This window comes from Notechis scutatus, chromosome 4, assembly GCF_049901735.1.
Source record: "Notechis scutatus isolate UNSWTSFEM ecotype Mainland chromosome 4, rNotScu1.2, whole genome shotgun sequence".
NCBI classification, from domain to species: domain Eukaryota; kingdom Metazoa; phylum Chordata; class Lepidosauria; order Squamata; family Elapidae; genus Notechis; species Notechis scutatus.
Genome location: NC_142012.1, coordinates 138,622,054 through 138,644,239, shown reverse-complemented (window position 1 = coordinate 138,644,239; position 22,186 = coordinate 138,622,054).

Sequence of the window (22,186 nt, the reverse complement as noted above, 5' to 3'; positions counted from 1 at the left end):
GCGTCCCCGAGCTCACTGGTAAAACTGTGTCTTCAGGTTTCATGTCCTACATGTCTACATACAGGTACTCAAGATAAGTCAATGTGTATGCAATATGGTTTGTTTTATTTGTATTTTCTATTTCACTAACTTGTACATAATATGCCACTGTTAAAATTAATTGTCCTTATGGCAATGTTGTTACTATCTGAAATTTGCAACAGATTTACTATGGTTCATATTGCTTAAACCAATTATGTAATGTAAGAGTTTCCCCTAATTTAAGAAAGATTCATTTCAGTAAGCAGTAAACAGTTTTGAAGGGTGCTTTCAAAGTGAGCATAAGATTTCTCTAAACCTATGGTTGAAGACCCATGACTCCCTAAAATAAAGAATTGGGTTGGGTAATGTCTCCCCAATAATTTCACTACAGTTATGGCTGGGCAAAAATTAAATATCTGAAATAAACCCACATAACAATAAACAATACAATGTACAAGAACCAACTGTAAAATGTCAACCAAGCACATAACAATCAAAGGAAGCCCCATTCAACTGCCCCCCTAATGCCCAGGACTGGTCTTAATGGTATATGAGGCAGGGGGATCGATCATTCCAGAGAGCAGAGGCAATCACAGAAAAGGGACCCTTCCAAGGTTCCTTAAGGTGACAAGCTTTAAAAGAAGGTACTTGGAGCAGGTAAGGTTTTAGAGTTGACACCTTGCATCATACAGGTGAACATCAAAAGTTTATAGTCTCCTGTTAAAGTGCCGGGATTTTGAGATGTAAAAAAAATCAGACTGTATTCTTTCCACCTTAATATGACATATAAGCTGTATAATTCAATTGAAAATCAGACTGAAATGATCAATATAATACAATAATAATATAATAGGGAAACATTATGGTTTTATTTTCTTCCCTGAATGAAATTAATTTGGTAACTCAAACTGACTGTGGTTTAAATTAATTCTAAAAGAGAAAACTAGAAAAGCTAGAGCATGGGTGATCTTAAATTAATACTGAAAATGTTGTAATGTTTTATAGTGTTATAATATTTCTAATAATGTGGCTACTAAAATATTTTTCATGAACATATTTTCTTATAGCAGTGAAGAGCTATCCTAAATGCTATTTTCATCATCGAGATGAAAGGAGGAGAAAATGTATTTTGCTGCTGACATTTAAATCCCTTGGATTTCGTTCAAGAAAAGGTTCTGGCCTAACCAAGTTCCTTTTTATTCAATTTCAAACTTGTTTAATGAGGTAGAAAAGCTTATCAACTCCTATTGCCTAGTATGAAAAATGTGTTTTAATTGGAAAAATAGCATTTGAACTTGCTGAGATGGCAATTGCATAAATGCATGTATAGCTTTAGCCGAACCTAGTTATGTTTTAAAATATTTTGAGTTATGAAGTAATCAAGGAAATATAATTTTATTTGGGCATGTATTAATGTACAATTTAGAGAAAATGCAGTTAAGTTCTGTAGGAAGTACCCTCTACTACTTTTTCTCTTTTGCCAATTTGAATACCTGTTCAATTTTAATGATGCTTTTGAAATCTGTGATGACAATGAAGTATTGAAACAAATAAGAATCACCTAGCCTAGGCAGGCAAATGTTCATCAAAAGATTTAAAACAGCTAAATCCCTAGTGCCAAAAGCTTTAGAAAATTATGTTGCAGGTAAAGTGACCATTTTTTTTTGCATTTGTAGATTAAGTACAAAACCTCATGTTAATGAAATATTTATAATGATGTCAGATTGCATGAGGATGAAAGTATTGAGTGATTTATAAAAGCTGGCAGATTATACAACTAATTGGTACTTTGAAATTTCTGAAATTGAAGATTTAGAACTCATAAACAATCTGATATTGGCTATTCCAAATGGCCTCATCAGTTATTCTTCCTGTCATCCTAATTAGGAAAAACAATCTTATCTGCATATTTTAGCAGTTCTGTGAAAAATCTGTCTGACAGTTTACTTCAATTCTTTATTCAAAAACCTGTATGATGACTAGTTTTGAAATCTAAAATAGCCACGAATAAAAGTGGGTTAGTCATATTTAAGAAATAAAAGAGTGTGTATGAAAAAGTTGCTCATATCTGACTATCCTGAGAGTGATAGAAAAAAGGTGTTATATGTAAATAAGAGAGATGTGGAAAAATCAGATCTCAGTTGAGCTATTCTTGAAGTTAGTAGACATATTTCTCTCAAAATTTCACCATTAGGTCAGTGTTTTCTCTGATTTTCCAGTTCCTAGAACACCACATTAAAAAAATACTGCATTAATGCAACATGATATCCAAGTATCCTTTTTTCCCCTAAATCCAAGATTTAAATCTTATCTTTGTGAGGTTTTAAGAGTTATGGTTTTGTTTTTTCCTCTCTACCATTCCTATTCATAAATGTAAACTACACTTTTCACTGGATTCAGTAATTGACGGGGTGTAATAGTATAAAACTTGCCGTTCCTATATCTTATTCACTACAGCAGTGCTTAAGGAAAATAGTAAGAAAACTGTGCATAAAGTTTCTTCAGTAAACTCTGTTACTGAGATGCGACTATTCATATTTGTTTAATTTATAAAGAAAGAATGCTGCTAGGTCTGCTGAAGAATAGAAATTGACAATAGCTATTTAGTTAATGTCTTCCATGAAATACTATAGGAGAGTCTCATTTCTGGAAACATAATTATATAAATTAGAAAAATTGAATTCATATTGTATGTTTTAAGCTTTCTATGGAGAAATATGGTACAATTCCTTCCTATAGTGTAGCTAAACACAAAACGTCGTATTTTGCATTTGGAGAAAGGATGAGTATGATAAATCCAGTTTCAATGGTTGACAGAGCATGCTTTTAATGAAGTAAAAGTTGAGCATTATTTTTTTCAGGATTTTGGATATCTATATTGCTAAATTGAGGAATACAGAAAAAAATAATGTTTTTTTCTATTTGTACTCCATAATTTAGGTATGCTATGCTGGATTGTATTCTGTGATTTCTTTTAGATATGCCTAAAGGAATGTATTGCCTGAACTACAGAAGTGTTAAATTTTGTAAAATCAGGTTCCACCTTGATAATAAATGGGAACACTGCTATTTTTAAGTTAAGGTAATATATATTATATATTGGATTATATATATTATATATTGGGTTGGACTAGAAGAACTCCAAGGTCCCTCTCAACTGTTATTTTATTCTATATGCCATGTATACTGCATATGGACAGCACATAACGGTCATTTTTCTAAAATTCATAATTGATCTCAGTTTATATGATGACTATTTGAAAGTTCTGTCTTTAAATATAGTAATGCCTTAATAACACATCACAGAGATTTGGTCTTTTTTGTTGACAGGCTATGAATATATGTATGTGAATCAAGCTGTTCATGATAAAATTTAGTGAAATGTAAGTTTTAGATATTTATAACATGGAAAACACTGTTTGCTGTGTACGTTGATTCTTTTCTTTTTAATATTTTGTATGTGTGTATATTTTTATTTATTTATTTATTTATTTATTTGATTTGCCAATTGTTTACAAGATAATAAGTATAAGTGTATACATAGTTGTGAATACATGAAATGGGTACATATAAGAAAAATAAAAGAATAAGAGAAACAATAGGACAGGGACGGTAGGCACGTTGGTGTGCTTAAGCACGCCCCTACAGACCTCTTAGGAAAGGGGTGAGGTCAATAGTAGACAGTCTAAGGTTAAAGTTTTTGGGGTTTGGGGAAGAGACTACAGAGTCGGGTAGAGTATTCCAGACATTGACCACTCTATTGCTGAAGTCGTATTTCCTGCAATCAAGTTTGGTGCGGTTTACTTTGAGTTTGTATCTATTGTGTGCTCTTGTGTTGTTATGGTTGAAGCTGAAGTATTCATTGACAGGTAGGACATTGCAAAGTATGATTTTATATACCATGCTTAAGTCAGACCGACGGCGTAATTCAAGGTTTTCTAGTTCTAGAATTTCAAGTCTGGTGGCATAAGGTATTCTACAACGAGTAGAAGAGTGGAGAGCTCTTCTTGTGAAATATTTCTGGACTTTCTCAATTGTGCTAATATCAGATACGTAATGAGGGTTCCAGACTGATGAACTGTATTCGAGTATTGGTCTAGCAAATGTTTTGTATGCTCTGGTTAGTAGTGTGATATTACCAGAGAAAAAGCTACGTAGGATTAGGTTAACAACTCTTAATGCCTTTTTGGCTATGTAGTTGCAGTGGGCTCTAGCACTTAGATCATTAGAGGTGAGTATTCCAAGGTCCTTTACAAAGCTTGGGTCATCAACAAGATCTTGACTATTCAGCTTGTATTTTATTTTCTGATTTTTTTGCCAATATGTAAGACAGAGCATTTATTTGTTGAGATTTGAAGTTGCCATTTGTTTGACCATTCAGATACATAGTCAAGATCTTTTTGTAGGGTAGCAGTATTGTCTGTGGTATTGAACAGCTTTACATCATCATCATTATATGCATAATGGTTGTCCTTTGAGAGCTGAATACAATGAAATTTCATTTTAATGTATGCTTAGTGCACATTTAAAGTGACAATGAAGTTGTGTTGTATTGTGTTGTGTTGCATTCCATTCCATTCTTAGTGAAAATTCTGTGTATAGATGCTGAAGCAGGCTTAGCAGCAGGGCAGAAGGTCATCCTCTAGCAGCCAACAGTCCAGCAAAGCAACACTTGCTATTCATAATCACTGTGCTACTCTTCATGCATTTAATGAGAATAAATATAACCCATCTTCATCTGAATAAATATATACCACCCATTGAAATTTTGCCCTTATATATTTTCATAATATTCTTTATGTAGTCTTATTCTACATTTTACTTCTTTAATTGGGTTTAAAGCAGTGGTGGGATTCAATTTTTTTTTACTACCGGTAAAATCTCCATTCCCTCCCCACTCCAGGGGAAGGTTATTGCAAAATCCTTCTCTCCCCACCCTACTAACCTGCTTTCCAGACCCATTCTCCTGGGCAGGGCAACAAAAGAAGACCCAGCTGATCAGCTGGGACTCGAGAGGCAGAGAATAGATGGGGGAGGGGCCAGTCAAAAGTGGTATTTGCCTGTTCTCTGAACTACTCAAAATTTCCGCTACCGGTTCTCCAGAATTTGTCAGAACCTGCTGAATTCCACCTCTGGTTTAAAGATATCTAAAGAAAAGATACATCTCATATCAGAGAGATTGAAAGCTGTTTATAATTGTGCACAGAAGATATACCAATACAAAGCAAACAAGCAATATGGCAAGTGATTAAACTGTATAAGGGTGCAATGCAAAGCTTCTTAATAGACAAATGAACTTTTCAGAAGATTCCTTATCATTGTGGCATGAAGGTATATGGCCTTCCTAATACTCTAGGCCCATGTCTACACAGAAGATTGTACAGAAAAAAATGAAAGTCTTATTCATTTTAATTGGATCACTTATTTACCCTTTATTTAGTTTAATCCTCACATTGTTTGCAGACTTAACAGTTATGTATTTTACTCTGGCCTTTGTTAAAGTGTTTGAGGAAAGACAAATAGTGCAAATATTTAAAGAAACTATTCAAATTATTAAAAAGAAGAAAGATGAATAATAATACATTTCTGCAACTTTTAAAAACATAACAATAAATCCATAACCATATGTCTTTGTAAATTATGTAGAGCTAATTGGATAACAAACTCCGATTTCTTCAGAAAAATGGTATAGATGGGAATATATAATTGATCTTGATTAAAGTATATTAATGAATTTTTAAGCCATTTCAGCCAAAAGCATTATGCTTTGTTTTAAAGATAATGAAAGAAATATTTTCTTTTTTTTACATAATTACATAATATTTTTGTTCTATAGTGGTTTTTGTTTTATACATGAACAGCAACTGCTGTATCTCAGCAGGTGTTAAGAACTGTATCTGAAGCTAAGCAGGGCTGGGTGTGGTTACCATTGATCAGAGACTGTCAAAGGTTTACAAAGAAATAAGCTAAATTGGGGGGGGGGGTTTAAAAATAAAATAAAAAACTTTGGTTACTATTTTTGTCCCCTTTGCCACACAGGCCACACAGGCCCAAAAAAGTATAGCTATGTTAACAGGTCCTCAAGAGTCCATCTTGACTTTAGGATTTCTTTTAGGTCCAAGCATAGAGGGTTAAATAGGAACATTTTAAATTGATGTTCTATGTCAGAATGTTGTCCAATGAGATGAAGAATACTGAACCTTTAAAACATTACATTATGGGCCCATATGGCTCATGCATCACCTTTTTATTCTTTTAAAAAGAACAATAGAGATTGTCTATCTTTCATCATAAGTCAGGTTGCAAATGATTTTGACCCAAGAATTTGGCTATTATGAAGTATAAAAAATAGCCAATACAAAGTCTGGGGTATAGCTAAGAGTAGATCTCTGAACTTTGTTGCAGAACTTGTTTTTAATTCTTACTTGGAAATGAATCAAACATTTTGTTTACGATCGCCCAATTCTCTGCAGAAAGCAAAACTACAAAAGGCACCGCAGCTAAAATATGAATTTATTACAAAATCATAGGAAGTGCGACCTGTGGCCAACATTCTGATAGTCCACTTTAGATTTTAACAAACACTTTATCCAGCTTTAGAAATGAGCTCTTTGAAACAAAGCTTTACATGGAACTGCTTTTGATTCAAGAGGAAATAATTCCTATAGATACTACATTTAACATACATTTTATAGACATATAATACTAAATTGGTTACATTTTTATGTTCTAATTTTTTGCATGTATTTACTCTTTTGCATAATTCTAGTTGCGACAAAGTGAGGTCCAAAAGTGAGGTAGGGCAGAAGAATCCTTAGCTCTATTGCCTATTATATTTCCCTGAGATCCCAAGCAGTTATATTCACATATATGATTCTCTAATGGGTAGTAGAAATAACTTGAAGAGCAGCAAGACAAGAGACAGGTAAAAGAACTTCAACTCTCAGACAGAAATGTAATTTGAAAAGGGGTCTTAGACTTGACCCTCCCTATTTCTCAGAAAGATAGCAATAGCACTTAGACTTATATACCGCTTCACGATGCTTTATAGCCCCTCTCTCAGGGGTTTTACAGAGTCAGCAAATTGCCCCCAACAATCTGGGTCTTCATTTTACCCACCTCAGAAGGATGGAAGGCTGAGTCAACCTTGAGCCTGGTGAGATTTGAACTACCAATTGCAGTCAGCAGAAGTAGCCTGTAGTACTGCACTCTAACCACTATGCCACTGTGGTTCGTAAAGGCAGCAAGGGAAGGAGGGATGAAGCACATTCAGATTTACAGGACTGTGTTACCATAACTGTACAATAAAACTAGTATAAGCATTCATAACTTTGGTTTTTTAGTGTCTACCTCAAAAGGCTGACAGATTCTAAGAAAGCTGTGTTTCTGAGAACTCTAACCCTTACCTAATTTTGGGATACATTCATTTTGTATTATTTTATTGGTAGGAGAAACACATTGCTGGAAAAGTTTTTTTAAAAAACAGTCTATAATTAAATATAATTAAAATTAATGGAATAATTAAACTAAAATGGATGTTTACAACGTATTTCCTATTTATGTTTGCACCAATTTTAGAATTTTACTCTGAGCCTAGACATTAAAAACAATTCTGAAATATTCTTTATAATGTTTATAAGCTGAAGTATTATCTCCTATATACAGGTAGTCCTCAACTTATGACCACAATTGAGCCCAACATTTCTGTTGTTCAGTGAAACAGGTGATAAACGTGCCCCCAAGGACAATGCAACTGTCAGTTGCCAAGCATCTGAATTTTGATCACGTGATCATGAGGATGCTGGAGCAGTCATAAGGGTCAAAAACAGTCATAAGTCACTTTTTTCAATCCTGTTGTAACTTTGAATGGTCACCAAATGAACTGCTGTAAGTCGAGGACTACTCGTATTTGTTATGGAATTCTTGGAGTGAGCTTTATCTTTTGACAAAAATGCCTTAATTCAAATTTAATTTTGCCATCAATAATTTTCATGCAAATTTGACACACTGTAACTAATACAACTTAGATTTAAAATGATTTTTTTTAAAAAAAGTTAAATTTTGGAAAAGCATTAGAATATAGTATCAGTTTCATAAACTGAGGTCTCTAACTGCACATAATTGGTTGATTTGAATTACCTAAGCATTATAATTTGTTCTGTGTAATAAATTACCCCTTTTATGTTCCATATAAATATCCAATAGAAAGTGTCCTATTGTTTTCCGCTTAGCTTTTTTAAAATCAATTTTAACAATGGGATTTCTCTCACTTAACTGTATGCATGTTTCTTGTTCTTTAAAACTTTAGCAACATGGAAAATAGTGATCCCAAAGGCTAGCCCCTAAGTATAGGAAGCAGTAATAAACACATTATCATCTCAAGAATTGGGGCTGTAATGGCTCATGTGGTAAGACATTGGGCTTGCACACCACTGAGTTGGCAGCTTGGCAGTTTGATTCCCATGAGCGAATAAACCGCACAGGAACAAGAAAGGAGACTCCACCGAATGCCTACCGCATTCAGGTGTCCCATGGGTAAAGATAACACCGCTGGAAAAATCCCTTTCACAGAGGCAGCCAGCCACCTTGATGATCCCTGCCTAACACATGCCATACACTAAATAAATAAATAAAACCTCAAGACTGTAGTACTGAGGTACGTAAAAAGATACAGATAAAAATGTATTGTGATGAGCTATGTGTATATCACAAATAAATTTGCATAAATCTTAATGTTCTATAATTACCAGCTGCTTTTACTTGCCCAATTCTTCTTTTGTAGAGAAACTGTTTTCAGTAATGTTATTGCCCGTTAATATTTTCAGTTTATGTGGCTACTTAAAGTGAAAGATTGAATGTGTGAGTACTGTAATGCTTTATAGAGCTGTAGTGGTGCAGTGGTTAGAATACAGTATTGCAGGTAAACTCTACCCACAGCCCAGAGTTAAATCCTGATTGGCTCAAAGTTGTCTCAGCCTTCCATCCTTCCCTGGTCAATAAAATGAGGACCCAGATTGTTGGAGGCAATATGCTAACTCTAAACTGCTCAGAGAATGCTGTAAAGCACTATGGAGTGATATATAAATCTAAGTGCTATTAATACCGGGCAAGACAGAAAAAAGCACTTTAATTTTGAAATCTTTGCGAGAAGTATAATGTATCTGTAAAAATGTTATTTTATGGTATGACACCTTTTATAAATATATATTATTTTTTATGGAAATTTTATATAAACAGACATTTTTGCATATTTCAAGTTATTTCTATATTATTAAAAGGTGAAATGAAACGTGCAAACCAGGGCATGTATCTGCATTTGACTGAAGTGAAAAGCATGCATATTCTGAGGAAAAATAATATCCAGCTGCTTGTGACTTGAGAAGTAAAACTAAACTGTAGAGCAGAATAAAATAATTTAAAGACAACTGGGGTTGCTCTTGTTTTCAAGCAAAACACCATGGCAGAAGAAAGCAGTCAAAGGTTAGTGTTTGTTGCATGTGTTCTCCATCTCAAAAAATTATCTTACAGAGTAAACTACAGGGGAAATGGGGGTCAAGCCAAATTAATATTTTCAAAATAAATAGAAAGCTAAATTATTTTCAACACTTCATAAGCTCTTGCACACCATGCAATTGATTATGGTTCTTAATTATGATTCCACTTCTCATTCCATTTTACATACTCCTTGTAATTCAAATACAATAAAAATAGGATATTTTCTAAGAATCTAATTCTATTAATATTTTACTTGAAATCAAGCTGAGATTAGTGAGAAGTGCTCAGAAGCACATTTGTGAGTGCAGCCAAAATAATAACTTGGTTGAGAGCAATAAATATGCAAAGTGAAGTGTTCTAAGGATGAGTAAAATAGGCCATTAAAAATGTTTGAATCATATCGTATCAATCCCATCTACACATTCTATTTGTTTGTTGATTTATGACCATAGAACTTAAGTTGTGATCACAATTGGGACCAGAATCTCAGTTGTTGAGCATCCACGTGACTGCTTGGCTCAACAACTGCAATCCCAGCTTTCCCAGTTGCAGTCCTTAAGCTAATGGAGCAAAAGAGCTGCATAGTGAAGGAAGGCAGAAGGGACCTCTTGTAATGTTCTATGGAAAAAAATCCAGGAACTTCAGAGCCCAAACTTCATTTCTCCAGTCTGCCATGGGAGTTCAGCTCCCCTGTATGTAAGGGAACTCCTGTTACAGAAGCAAACCTTGGATCCCAAAGAGGTTTTATTTGTGCAGCCCACCACAGCAATTTCATCTTCCCTTCATGTGTGGAAGAGAGGGCTGCAGTAACAGAGCTGGAATCTTCAGGATCTGAGCTCTATTTCTGCAGCTCGATGGAGGAGTTCCCCTTCTTTCAGTAGGCAGACCTTTCACTCTTGAAGGAATGCCTATGGGGCAGGATATTAGCTATCCAATCCTGGCTAAGATTCCCGCCTGGCAGGCAGCTCCCTCCATCTCAAAGAGAGGCTGCCAAGGAGGGAATTTCAGCTCTACAACAGGTGGCATCTTCTCCACTGACTTTCTGGGGAAGCCAGCAGAGATTACAAATGGCAATCACATGATCACTTAGTTATTGTCATAAGTACAGATTGCAACCACTCAGATTGTGACCATGTCACTGGTATTTGTGTGTGTACAAAATTCTATGACAACCAAACATGCTTTATGGGCCATAAAGCATCCTTTCCAAGGCTGTCATACTTTTGAACAGTCAGTCATAAAATAACCAGTTGTAAGATAAGGGCAACCTATAGAAAACCCATGTCTATGATCAAACATAAGGCAGCTCTTTGTTGGAAGCTCCCATTTGATTGACCGTAGAGATTCTCAGTCATCCAGGTCACGGTTGTCCCAAAGGTGCTTTTTTTAGGAGGCAACTGAACTTTGTTTTTTCTTTTGGACAAATTTCGCTTCTCACTCAAGAAGCAAAATGTCTTCAAAAGAAAAAACAAGAAAGCCCAGTTGCCTTCTGAAAAAGCACTTTTGGGACTCCCATTTGATTATTCCTAAGAAGGAACTTTTGAGGTTTTGTTTGATCTGCTAATGAGAATTAGAAAAATGATTTCTCAACCAACCATCATTTTTTGGGGTGGTCTTTGAAATAAGTAGAGTAAAAATTTCATCCTAGTAAAAAGCAGTGCAAAAGTACAGGAACAGTAAATGAACAATATAGTCCTAGATGTGCTTACTTAATGATCAGCCCATTGTTGTTGTTGCATCAGTTTTGGGCAGATTTGAAGGCTTCACTTTTTTGAGAGATCCTTGAATCCATCATGCAAACCTGGGTGTAAAAGACCTAAATCTCAAACTCCCCTTTTCATTATTCTTAATTCTGAAGATGAATAGTTGGAATGAACTAGCCATTCCATGGTAAAAAATATCAAGTATAGATTTCTTCCATTTAATTAGCATAATTTTAAGCAAAGAAAACAATCATTTTTATTTAAACTAAAGTGGTAATCTTTGATCTGCCTTTTGCTAGTCCCTATTGTACAACATACAGTAAATATATTATTGAATGGAAACATGAAGTTTATGCATTTAACTTTCACTAGCTTTTTTACAAACTACTTTTTTTGGTGTAAAATTCCATTCTTAGTGGTCTCTGTGTTAAAGTTGGAGCTCTTCGGATGCTCAGGGACTGTCAGTATAAGGCTGCTGCAAATACAGTGAAAGACTCCTTGTCTAACGTATTAAAAATAACATACTGCCATTTTTAGCTGGCAACTGCCGGTTAGTGAATGTGTTGACTAAGCGAGGCTTTTTGCTCATAGAAAGGGATTAGTGCCATCAGACTGAGTCCTCTGAGTGCATGTCAGTTTTGTATAACTACCCAAGCTTATGAAATAATTTCAGTTAAAATGACTGATTTACATCTATTTCATTCAAATAAGAAAACTGGGATAAATTTGTTTAGTTCCAGAGAAAATGGGAGTTATATTCATCTTTATAGCAGCTGCATTCTTTTTCTCATATTATTTTGTTAGAAAGACTGCTAAATTTTGTATGTGGAAGCTCAGCCAAAATGAATAGCAGCTCCATTGGTGTCTCCAAAATGGCAACACAATAAAGACAAAGAGATTTTTAAAAATCAATAATGAAGTAGAATTCATGCTGTAGCAATGTATTACTTCTGAAGTTACATCTCAAAATTTCCTTGTGCAAGATAAATACTAGCCAAATCTCCCTTTCTAATCTCCCTTGTCAGTTTTGTTGTGTCAGTACAATTTAATGATTTATTAATTACCATGTCAAACAAAATGTTAGTTGCCACATTGAGCAAAATATTTCTGGAAAAAGCTATTTAACTGCAAGACAGTTCTAGATTTTATACATGACTATGCCTGAAGTGACAATAAAATCCTTTCCGCAGATGGCAGCTGTACATATGAACTTTGATAATTCCTAAAGTTTACATTTGTGCAGTTGTACTTTTTTTTAATGGAAGTAGTGGTCGTTGAATGCCGAGAATGTCAAATAGACATTGCTAAATAATAAATACAAACCTCTTTGTATTTCCCCTTCTGGGAATTCTTTTTTCTTTGGCAAAAACAAATACCAAAAAGCTATCATATTGTTTTATTTTAGTGAAAGACATTCACTAAACATGAAATGTGCAGGAAATGAGTCAGAAGACTTAGCTCTAATTAATGTGTGCTTTGGGGCAATTGTTTGCTATTAATTTGCCTACCTCTGCTCAGCACTACCTAATACTCTGGGCAGAAGCAGGTTAGGACAATTATTGTAGCTGCTAGCATGGGCAAGTTAATTAGATACACTAAGAAACAGTTACCATAAGGGTGTGTACTTCCTGGAACATTCTGAAATCAGTACCAATTTAGGATTTGCTTTAAAGTTTGATGCCAGGGAGTATGCCCCAACCTGTAGATACAGTTTTGGCTTTTGATACTGTACAATTACCCACACATACTCTAATTAAGAAGTCAAAATTACGGTCTTCAGAAATGGGGATTTATTATTGTGATAATGGGAATTGCATGTACATTTTGTCAAAACAAATACCTTATTTGCTGTAGTCTTTTTTAAAATGTGCATCATTTTAATACTTGTTAGGAAAAAAGGAAAAAAATGCATCTAAAATTGATTATGTAGACCTTGTAGCTTTGAATTTACTACAAATTCATGGAATAAAGACTGTAATGCTTGGAAAAATGGAAAGTAAAAGTAAAAGGGAAAGGAAGGAAGAGGGAGGGAGGGAGGGAGGGAGGGAGGGAGGGAGGGAGGAAGGAAGGAGAGGAAGGAAGGAAGGAAGGAAGGAAGGAAGGAAGGAAGGAAGGAAGGAAGGAAGGAAGGAAGGAAGGAAGGAAGGAAAACCAGCAGCAAGGTGGATGGATCTGTGGTGATGCATATACTCTTGGAATAAATCTTCCAGAAGACAAGGTTAAGGAAAAATGATCATGGAGAAAAATCTATGAAGTTACTACCAGTTAGGAGTTGACAATGACATAGGACTTAATTAGTCAATCACTCAAAGATTCATTACCTTAAAATATTGATACATGTAGCCAAAACAGCTAAAGCACTATTTTCCTTTGAAAGTCTCTTAATTTTTTTTTTTAAAGGATCAGGAAATCAGTAACTGAAAATCTTATCAATATTGTTTTATTTGTCTGGAGTTGGTGTTTTTTTACCTTTGTTTAGAGGAGGCTAATCAGGGACAACTTGCCTTTGCTAGCAGTTATTACACCTGCTAGGTGATTGTGATTTTGTTTTAAAAAAAATCACAACCACTAGAAGTAAAGTTTGTCTATGTTGATTCAGGACTTGAGGATTCAAATGATTTAAAGAGTTGTTTTGAATATTTTTTTTCTACATGTGGCCTATGATCCCAACATTGTTTTCAAGGGAACTCATGTCTAATAAACATGGCGAGCTTCCAAGTTTTAATTACTCACTAAAATGCTCTATCATCCATTCAGGCAAAGCAATACAGATCTACATTCCCCCCCCCCCATCATTTTTCCTTGTGTATTTTTCATTCACAATCTGTTGAGAAATATTTTCATACCATTTATTTCTAGGTTGGCTGTAAACCTTTTAGACTGTTTTGTACTGTTCTGATTTTGTCAGGAAAAGAGAGGATAAAAAGATAATTTAGAAAAGTACATATAAACAGAGGCCACAAACAAAGCAGAATTCACAATACTGATTCAAATGACATTAGCATGTAAATACTTGGGTCAGAAGATTATGGCACCTGAATTGGGGGGGGGGGAGTACATTACTGCAAGGGTTTTGTGTCTAATACAATAAATTGGAGCCTCCCAAACACTTTTTCTAATAGCAGGATGAAACTTTTTTTGTCTTTATATTTTTGCTGGAATAAATTTGTTGTCCAGAACTAATGAGGTAAATAAAAGGGTTCAGTGGTGCTGAGTCATCATAATACCAGGTGATCTAAGCCATAAATCTGGCTACACCTTAAAGTGCAAAGCACAGTTGTAAAACAATAGCCTCTTGTCTGGTCAAGTTTCTAACATGCCGCTAAATTGTTTTCTTTCCTTCCTAGATGAGAACATGTTATTATAGGTTTTTTGTCTGATTAATATTTCATCCTCTTTCCTCCAGCATACTTTGATTCATCTGAGATGAATCTTAAGGGCTTCTATGTTTCAAAAAAAGATTTTTTAAAAAATCTGGCAATGGAATTCTGTAAGAAAAAAAATGACTTTTATATATAGTTAATAATAATAATAATGAACAGAGGATAAAAAACTAAAATGAACAGAACAGAAAAAAAGAATGTTTAGAATAGGGTAGTGCTTTCTTAATATAATTTGGAGTAAGAACTTGGGCTCTTCTGAGAGTTCGGAACAGTTCTGTTAGTCATTAAAGCTCTTCTTTCTGGCGGACGCATGAAAAAGTATACCTGTTTTAAGACTGGTACAGTTGCAAGATTTAAATAAATTCTTTTTGAACTTTTCTTCAAAGCCACTTCTTTTTCCCCGTTAGCTGAAAATACTTTCATTGCATCAAAGAAAGCAAGTACTGCAACCATATACTTGGTGGGAAAAGTCTTATAGTCTAGACAGATTTGATTCTGTTCTGATCTTTGAAGATAAATTTTGACAGCACTCCCTCATGCTGTGGGATACAAGAGGAGGGAAATTAGCCTTTGTATATATTAGTATAATGATGACATCCAGTTAAATCAATATTTACATCAAACTCAAGTAGACTGATACTCTATTAGCAGCCATTTGTTTTCTTAGTAAATATAAGTGATATGGCTTACTTTCTTAAATAAATGCATGAATAGATCCAGAAAGAGGGCTGTGAAAGTATCTAGAATATTTCACATCTTCACATATAGACATAGACTGGTCCTAAACTATTTCAACTTCTTCCCTCAAAATGCTATAGGGCATTGCATGCCAAAACAATTGGACACAAGGACACGTCAACACTCTGCTAAACAACTAATTCCCACAACATTGTCTTATGCCCTGGGATGTTAAACTATCTAGTAGGGCCGTATTACGATTTCTTATCTTTCCTATTACTTATTTCCTTAGCTTCTTATAACTTTGTTGTTTGTATCTTGATTTACATTGATTGCTTTTATTAGTAGCCTATTATGGTTTGTTGATTGCTTATTTAGTATCCTATGGCTATCACTGATTTATGATTGTATCTTATGATCATGATTACTTTTTGCTTGTATGTATACTGACAGCTTATGTACCAGAGACAAATTCCTTGTGTGCCCAATCAGGAATTGTGTTCTATTCAATCTAGGGGTGGGGTTCTACCGGTTCGGCCCAGTTCTATAGAACTGGTAGCTCTGAAGAGCAGCTAACACTGAACTGGTTCTCTCTGAAGATCTTTTCTTAGGTTGAGCCCGCCCGCCCGCCTGGGCTCTAGGTTGTCCTTTATTCTTACCTTAATTGCTTTGCGCGGCACAGCTGAGTGCTACACGTCAGCAGGAGATGGTGATTGCTTGCAGAATGTTTTGCAAATATTGCACATGCAAAGTGCACACGCGTGCACAAAGCACACGTTCACCAAACTGGTTGTTATGCCGGTAGGATCCCACCCCTGATTCTATCCTATGTTGCTGTCCATTTAACCAATGGAACTCTGGGGAACTGTGAAAACATGACATAAGTAGGGTGCAAAAGTGGTGGAATTCAATATTTTACTACCGGTTCTGTGGGCGTGGCAGCGGAAGGATATTGTAAAATCTCCAGTCAGAGGTGGCATTTGCTGGTTCTCCAAACTACTCAGTTTCCACTACCGGTTCTCCAGAACTGGTCAGAATTTGCTGAATACCACCTCTGGTGCAAAAATATTCTTTAGCATCCATTTGGGCTACTGCAACATCATATTCAGAAGTGTTTTTCTTTAATAGCCAAATAGAAAGAAATGTAAACAATACAACTAAGCAGCCAATAATTTATGACAAGGGCATATAAACCTTGAAAATGTACAATACTATACAAAAATGTTAGGCAATTGTGCAAAAATGTGTAAATTAAGAATTCTTTTTGAAGTAACTTACCAAGTTCCTTCAAAAATTGTGTGCAAATGTACCTAGAAGAATGATGCTATTTTGAAAGCAAAGAATGGTCACACCAAATACTGATTTGATTTGGATTTCTCTTGTTCATTTACTTTCCATTTTGTTAATTAATAAAAATAAACTATTAACACTTCTATTTCTAAAAGCATTAATTTACAGCATTTTTGCACAACTACCTAAAACTTTTGCACAGTACTATTAGCACACTGATATCTTAGCAGCAGCAGTAACCATTAATTAAAGATAAGTTGGGCTTGCATTTAACAGCTACAGTTGAAGAAGACACCACTATCTTATTTCAAATCTGAAATGGAATCAGACTTACTGATAAGTTTTTGTGCTGCAGTTTCACCATGAAAATTTGTTTTGGTGTAGAATGATGACTTATATTACCAGCAGAATCAACTTGGAAATTGAAATCTGACAAAATGTAATGAAGAACTAGAACAATTAATGGCAGAACTATTGGCTGAATGGTTAGGGAAAGAAAAAGACGATTTAATCAAAGAATTTGACGAGGTGTATAGAGTCAGCACAAGTTATGCTAGACGCCATAACTGCCCGAGAGAAATTCATATTCGTTTCACAAGGAGGTGTGTGAGAGACCTAATTCTTAAAATGTCCAGAGAAGAAACAATAACATATAGAGGTAAAGAGATTACGACCCTAAAACAAATTCCAAGGAAAGTGAGGGCCATAAGACAGGATTATAAATTTTTGGCCAATTATTTAAATAAAAAAGAAATCCCTTTTAAATGGTTAATCCCGGAAGGGATGTTAATAACTTGGAAAGAGAGAAAAATCAAAATAGACTCTATAGAACAGGCCCAAGACTTTCATGATCAGCTAATAGGCACGGATGACCAATACACCAAGGAGGAAACTAAAAGGAAACCACAGGATGATCGTAATCGCCATAGAAACCAAAAAGAAGGACTTCCTCAAAATTTAGGGAACGATAAACCACAACCAGGGAGAGAAGAACCAATCTCACAACAACAGCAAGAAGAAAACCGAATCACCACTAGACAAAAAACTAAACAGACCTAGATAAATGGAGATAGGAAAGAAACTCCTCTCCATTAATATAAATGGTTTAAATTCAACATCTAAAAGGAAAAGGATATTAACTAAATTAATTAGACAAAACGCCAACATAATATGCCTACAAGAAACACACATTAGGAAAAAGGATGAAAGATATTTAATTTGCCCGAAACTTGGAAAACTCTTTACAGCACCATCAGACAAACATAAAAAGAAAGGAATTGCAATATTTGTGAAAGATGATGTAAAAGCAGAACTAATCTGGTCGGATCCGGAAGGAAGAATTCTGGTTATACAAATTTGGATTAATCATATTACATTTTTATTGGTAGCAATCTACGCGCCAAATGAAGAACAAGGGAAATTTTTTAAAGATCTTCATCAGAAAATAATAGGTTTCGAAAAAAGGAATATCTGCTTGATAGGCGACTTCAACTCCATTGCTGATTATCAAAAAGACCATAGTAATGTGAATAAGAACAAGAAAGGGAAAAGAGAATTTTCTATGCCCTGTAAGGACATGATGAAAGAATTAAACTTAATAGACTTATGGAGAAAACTAAACCCAGAAGAGAAACAGTTCACATATTATTCAAATCCACACAAAATCTGGACCAGAATAGATATGGCCTGGATGGATGGGGAATTGGCCAATGAAATAAAAGAAATTAAAATCCTACCAAATGAATGGGCCGACCACAACCCAATACAATTAATTTGGAGAGATAGGAGAAAAACAAAGAAAAGATGGACACTAAATACTCAGTTAATAAACGAAGAAGAGTACATTAATAAGCTGAAAGAGGAATTAAATTATTTTCTAAAAGAAAATAATAATGAAGCAACCACGAAACAAAATATTTGGGATACAATGAAGGCAATTATAAGAGGAACAACAATCTCTTATAATGCCATGAGAAATAAAAGAATACATGCCCAACAAAATAAATTCCAACAACAAATTAAAGAATTAGAAATACAACTACAAAAATCCCCTAAAAACCAGAGAACACAAAATCAGTTAATAACAATTAAACATAAATTGAACTTACTTGAACAAGATAAAATAGAAATTAACTTGAAAAGGTCCAAACAAAATTACTTTGAGCATGCAAATAAACCAGGAAGATGGTTATCCCATAAACTTAAAAAAGTGAAAGAAAAGAGATTGATACACCAACTAATGGATGAGAAAGACGTCTTACAACATGAGATAGAGAAGAAAAAAGATATCATTTACAACTATTTTCAAAGATTATATAAAAAGGAGGAAGTTAATGAAGATAAAATAAGAACTTATTTAGAGGAGACGAATGACAAGGTAATTGGAGAGGAATGGATAGAGTTATTGAATAAAGATATTACATGGTCTGAATTGAAGTCAGCAACGGAGAATCAAAGTAATAACAATTCTCCAGGACCAGATGGGATTCCGGCAGAACTATATAAAGCAATAATGGAACTAGTAGGACCACTGATGCTGGAAGTGTTTAATGAGGTACTTCTGGCAGCCAAGATGCCGGACTCGTGGAGGGGGGCGCTGATTTCGCTAATCCCGAAGGAGGATGCAGATCATAGATACATCAACAACTATAGACCGATTTCATTTTTAAATGCCGATTATAAATTATTTACTTCTATCATAGCTAATAGAGTAAAACAAGCTTTAAATCCACATATCCACGAAGATCAAAATGGATTTCTTCCGTCCCGACAAATAAAGAACAATTTAAGAACCGTTATCGATGTCCTAGAATATTATGAAGCCCACCCGGAGAAACAATCCGCACTCATGTTTTTAGATGCTGAGAAAGCATTTGACAACTTAAATTGGCACTTTTTAATTCAAAAAATTTACAATATGAGTCTTGGCACCAAATTTGAAAACATTATAACAACAATTTACAATAAACAACAGGCTAATATACTAATCAATGGCGAACAAACAGGTCCAATAAATATAGAAAAAGGTGTCAGACAGGGCTGCCCTCTCTCACCTTTTCATTTTTGCCCTAGAATCACTCTTAACACGGGTTAGACAAAATTCTGAAATTAGAGGAGGGTCAAATCAGAAGAATATAAACTACAAGCGTTTGCTGACGATATGGTTTTCTTTTTGGAGGAACCCATGGAAACAGGATATAATCTAATAAAAGAATTAGAACGATTTGGCTCAGTGGCAGGATTAAAAATTAATAGAAAAAAGACGAAATTAATGACCAAAAACTTAACAGAAAACCAGAAGGAAGAATTAGAAGCAATGATGGGGATACAGGTAACAAAAAGGGTCAAATATTTAGGAATATGGTTAACACCACAAGGTAAATCACTCAAAGAGAACAATTATGATAAACTACTTCAACAAACAAAGAAGGATTTAGAATCCTGGAATAAGCTGCAGCTCTCCTTATTGGGCAGGATTGCCTCGATTAAAATGAACATATTACCAAAATTTCTTTATTTATTCCAGACAATTCCAATTAAGTTGCCAAATTTTTTTTTTGAAGAATTAAATAAGATCACACTTAAATTTATTTGGCAGGGGAAAAAACCCAGGATCAATGTAAAGGCCTTACAAGATGCGAAAAGTAGAGGGGGTCTAGCTCTTCCAAATTGGGAATTATATTATTCGGCAGCTATCCTATTATGGTTAAAAGACTGGGTGAACTTACTTAATAAAAGAATTTTAGCATTAGAAGGGCATGACCTCCAGAGAGGGTGGCATGCCTTCTTATGGGAAGTGAGGAAACCCAAGCAGTCTTACTTTCATAGACACCTCATTAGGGACTCATTATTAATTAATTGGAAAAAATATGCAAAAAACACTATCTAAAAATTCCGATCTGGCTATCAACAATGGAGGCAATGGTACACCCCAATAATTTGGACATAACAAAAATGATTAAATATAAAGATTTATTAGATCCGCAAGGAAAATTAAAAACTTGACAAGAATTACAGGAACACGGATTTAAAATTGATCAGTGGTTATATATACAAATCCATAGCAGATACAAACAAGATATAAAAGATTTTGGAATTTATAACAAACTGCAGTATTTAGATAAAATTTTACTAGGATCAAACAAAAAGAACATATCCAAATTCTATAAATACTTACTGGAAGTAGAATTAGAACAAGAGATAGTCAAAGGGAACATGATAGCCTGAAGCAGGAATGTCGGAAGAAGTATTACATTATCAGAATGGGAAAAGATTTGGAACAGAAATATTAAGATTACAAAATCGGCAGTATATAAAGAAAATACATACAAAATGTTTTATAGATGGCACTTGCCCCCTTCGAGGTTGGCGAAAATGAACCCAAACACGAGTCCAAAATGCTGGAAATGTAAAAGCATAGAAGGAATCTACTTTCATATGTGGTGGTCTTGGCAAAGAAACCCAGAAATATTGGCAAAAAATCAGAAAATGGTTGGAGGAGATAACCAAAGAACAAATCGAATATAAACCAGAGTTCTTCCTACTAGGGATCTCCGATAAACATTTACCCAAAAAGATGAAATATGTAACAATTCATATCCTAACTGCGGCCAGATTAGCGTTCGCCCAGTGTTGGAAATCACCCTATACACCTACAGAACAAATGGTCATCCAGAAAATATGTGATTGTGCAGAAATGGATAAATTAACTATAGCACTTAAAAACAAAGAGCCTTCAACATTTTACGATAATTGGAACTCTTGGTATAATTGGTTAGTCCACAGATATACTGCTTAATGGACAATGGGTAATTTAAGCATAGATATCAATAAGATGTGTGTATTCAAATTAAGGTAGGAGAATTGGATCTTGCAGACTGTCAAAAAGGATATTGTTTGTTTTTAAATGTATCCCTTTTTTTTTTCTCTCTTTCTTTGTTTCTTTCTTTCTTTTACATCTCTTCTTCTCTTCTCTTTCCGGTTCGCAAGACCGAGTGTTCTTTTTTTGTTTTTTTTCCCTTTTGTGTATGTAATGTCGATATGTTTTTAATTGTAAATTTAATAAAATTTATTTATATATATAAAAAAATTGTTTTGGTGTAGAATGATGACTTATATTACCAGCAGAATCAACTTGGAAATTGAAATCTGACAAAATGTAATGTCCGAAGATGGTTAGGGAAGAGATAAACTTTTCAGAAAAGCTACAGCGTAAAACTATTAAGATTGAAAAGTAGATTTGTTTATCTTCAGTCCCAAGAACAAGTTCCTGCTTAGTTTCAGTAACTGTTCTAGCATAGTACTGGATAAGTTGCTTCAGTGCAGCCATAAAAGAAAAGACATTTGTACTGGGGTTGTGCAAAAACATTTCAAATTCAAAATATTTCAAAAACTGTTCTGTCTAAACTGCTCTGACCATTCTGGAAGTCTTCCAAGCTCAGAACAGTGTCAGAACATTTCTGGTAAAGTTAGAACAACTTTGTTGTAATTTGTTACCTCATGACTACTGGCTCGGGCACAGTTCTGTATGCTATTTTCAATCCCTACTTTTTCTTTATAAAATATGTATCTCTTGATATCTGATTATCACAAAAGTTGCATAAGGACTAATATTAA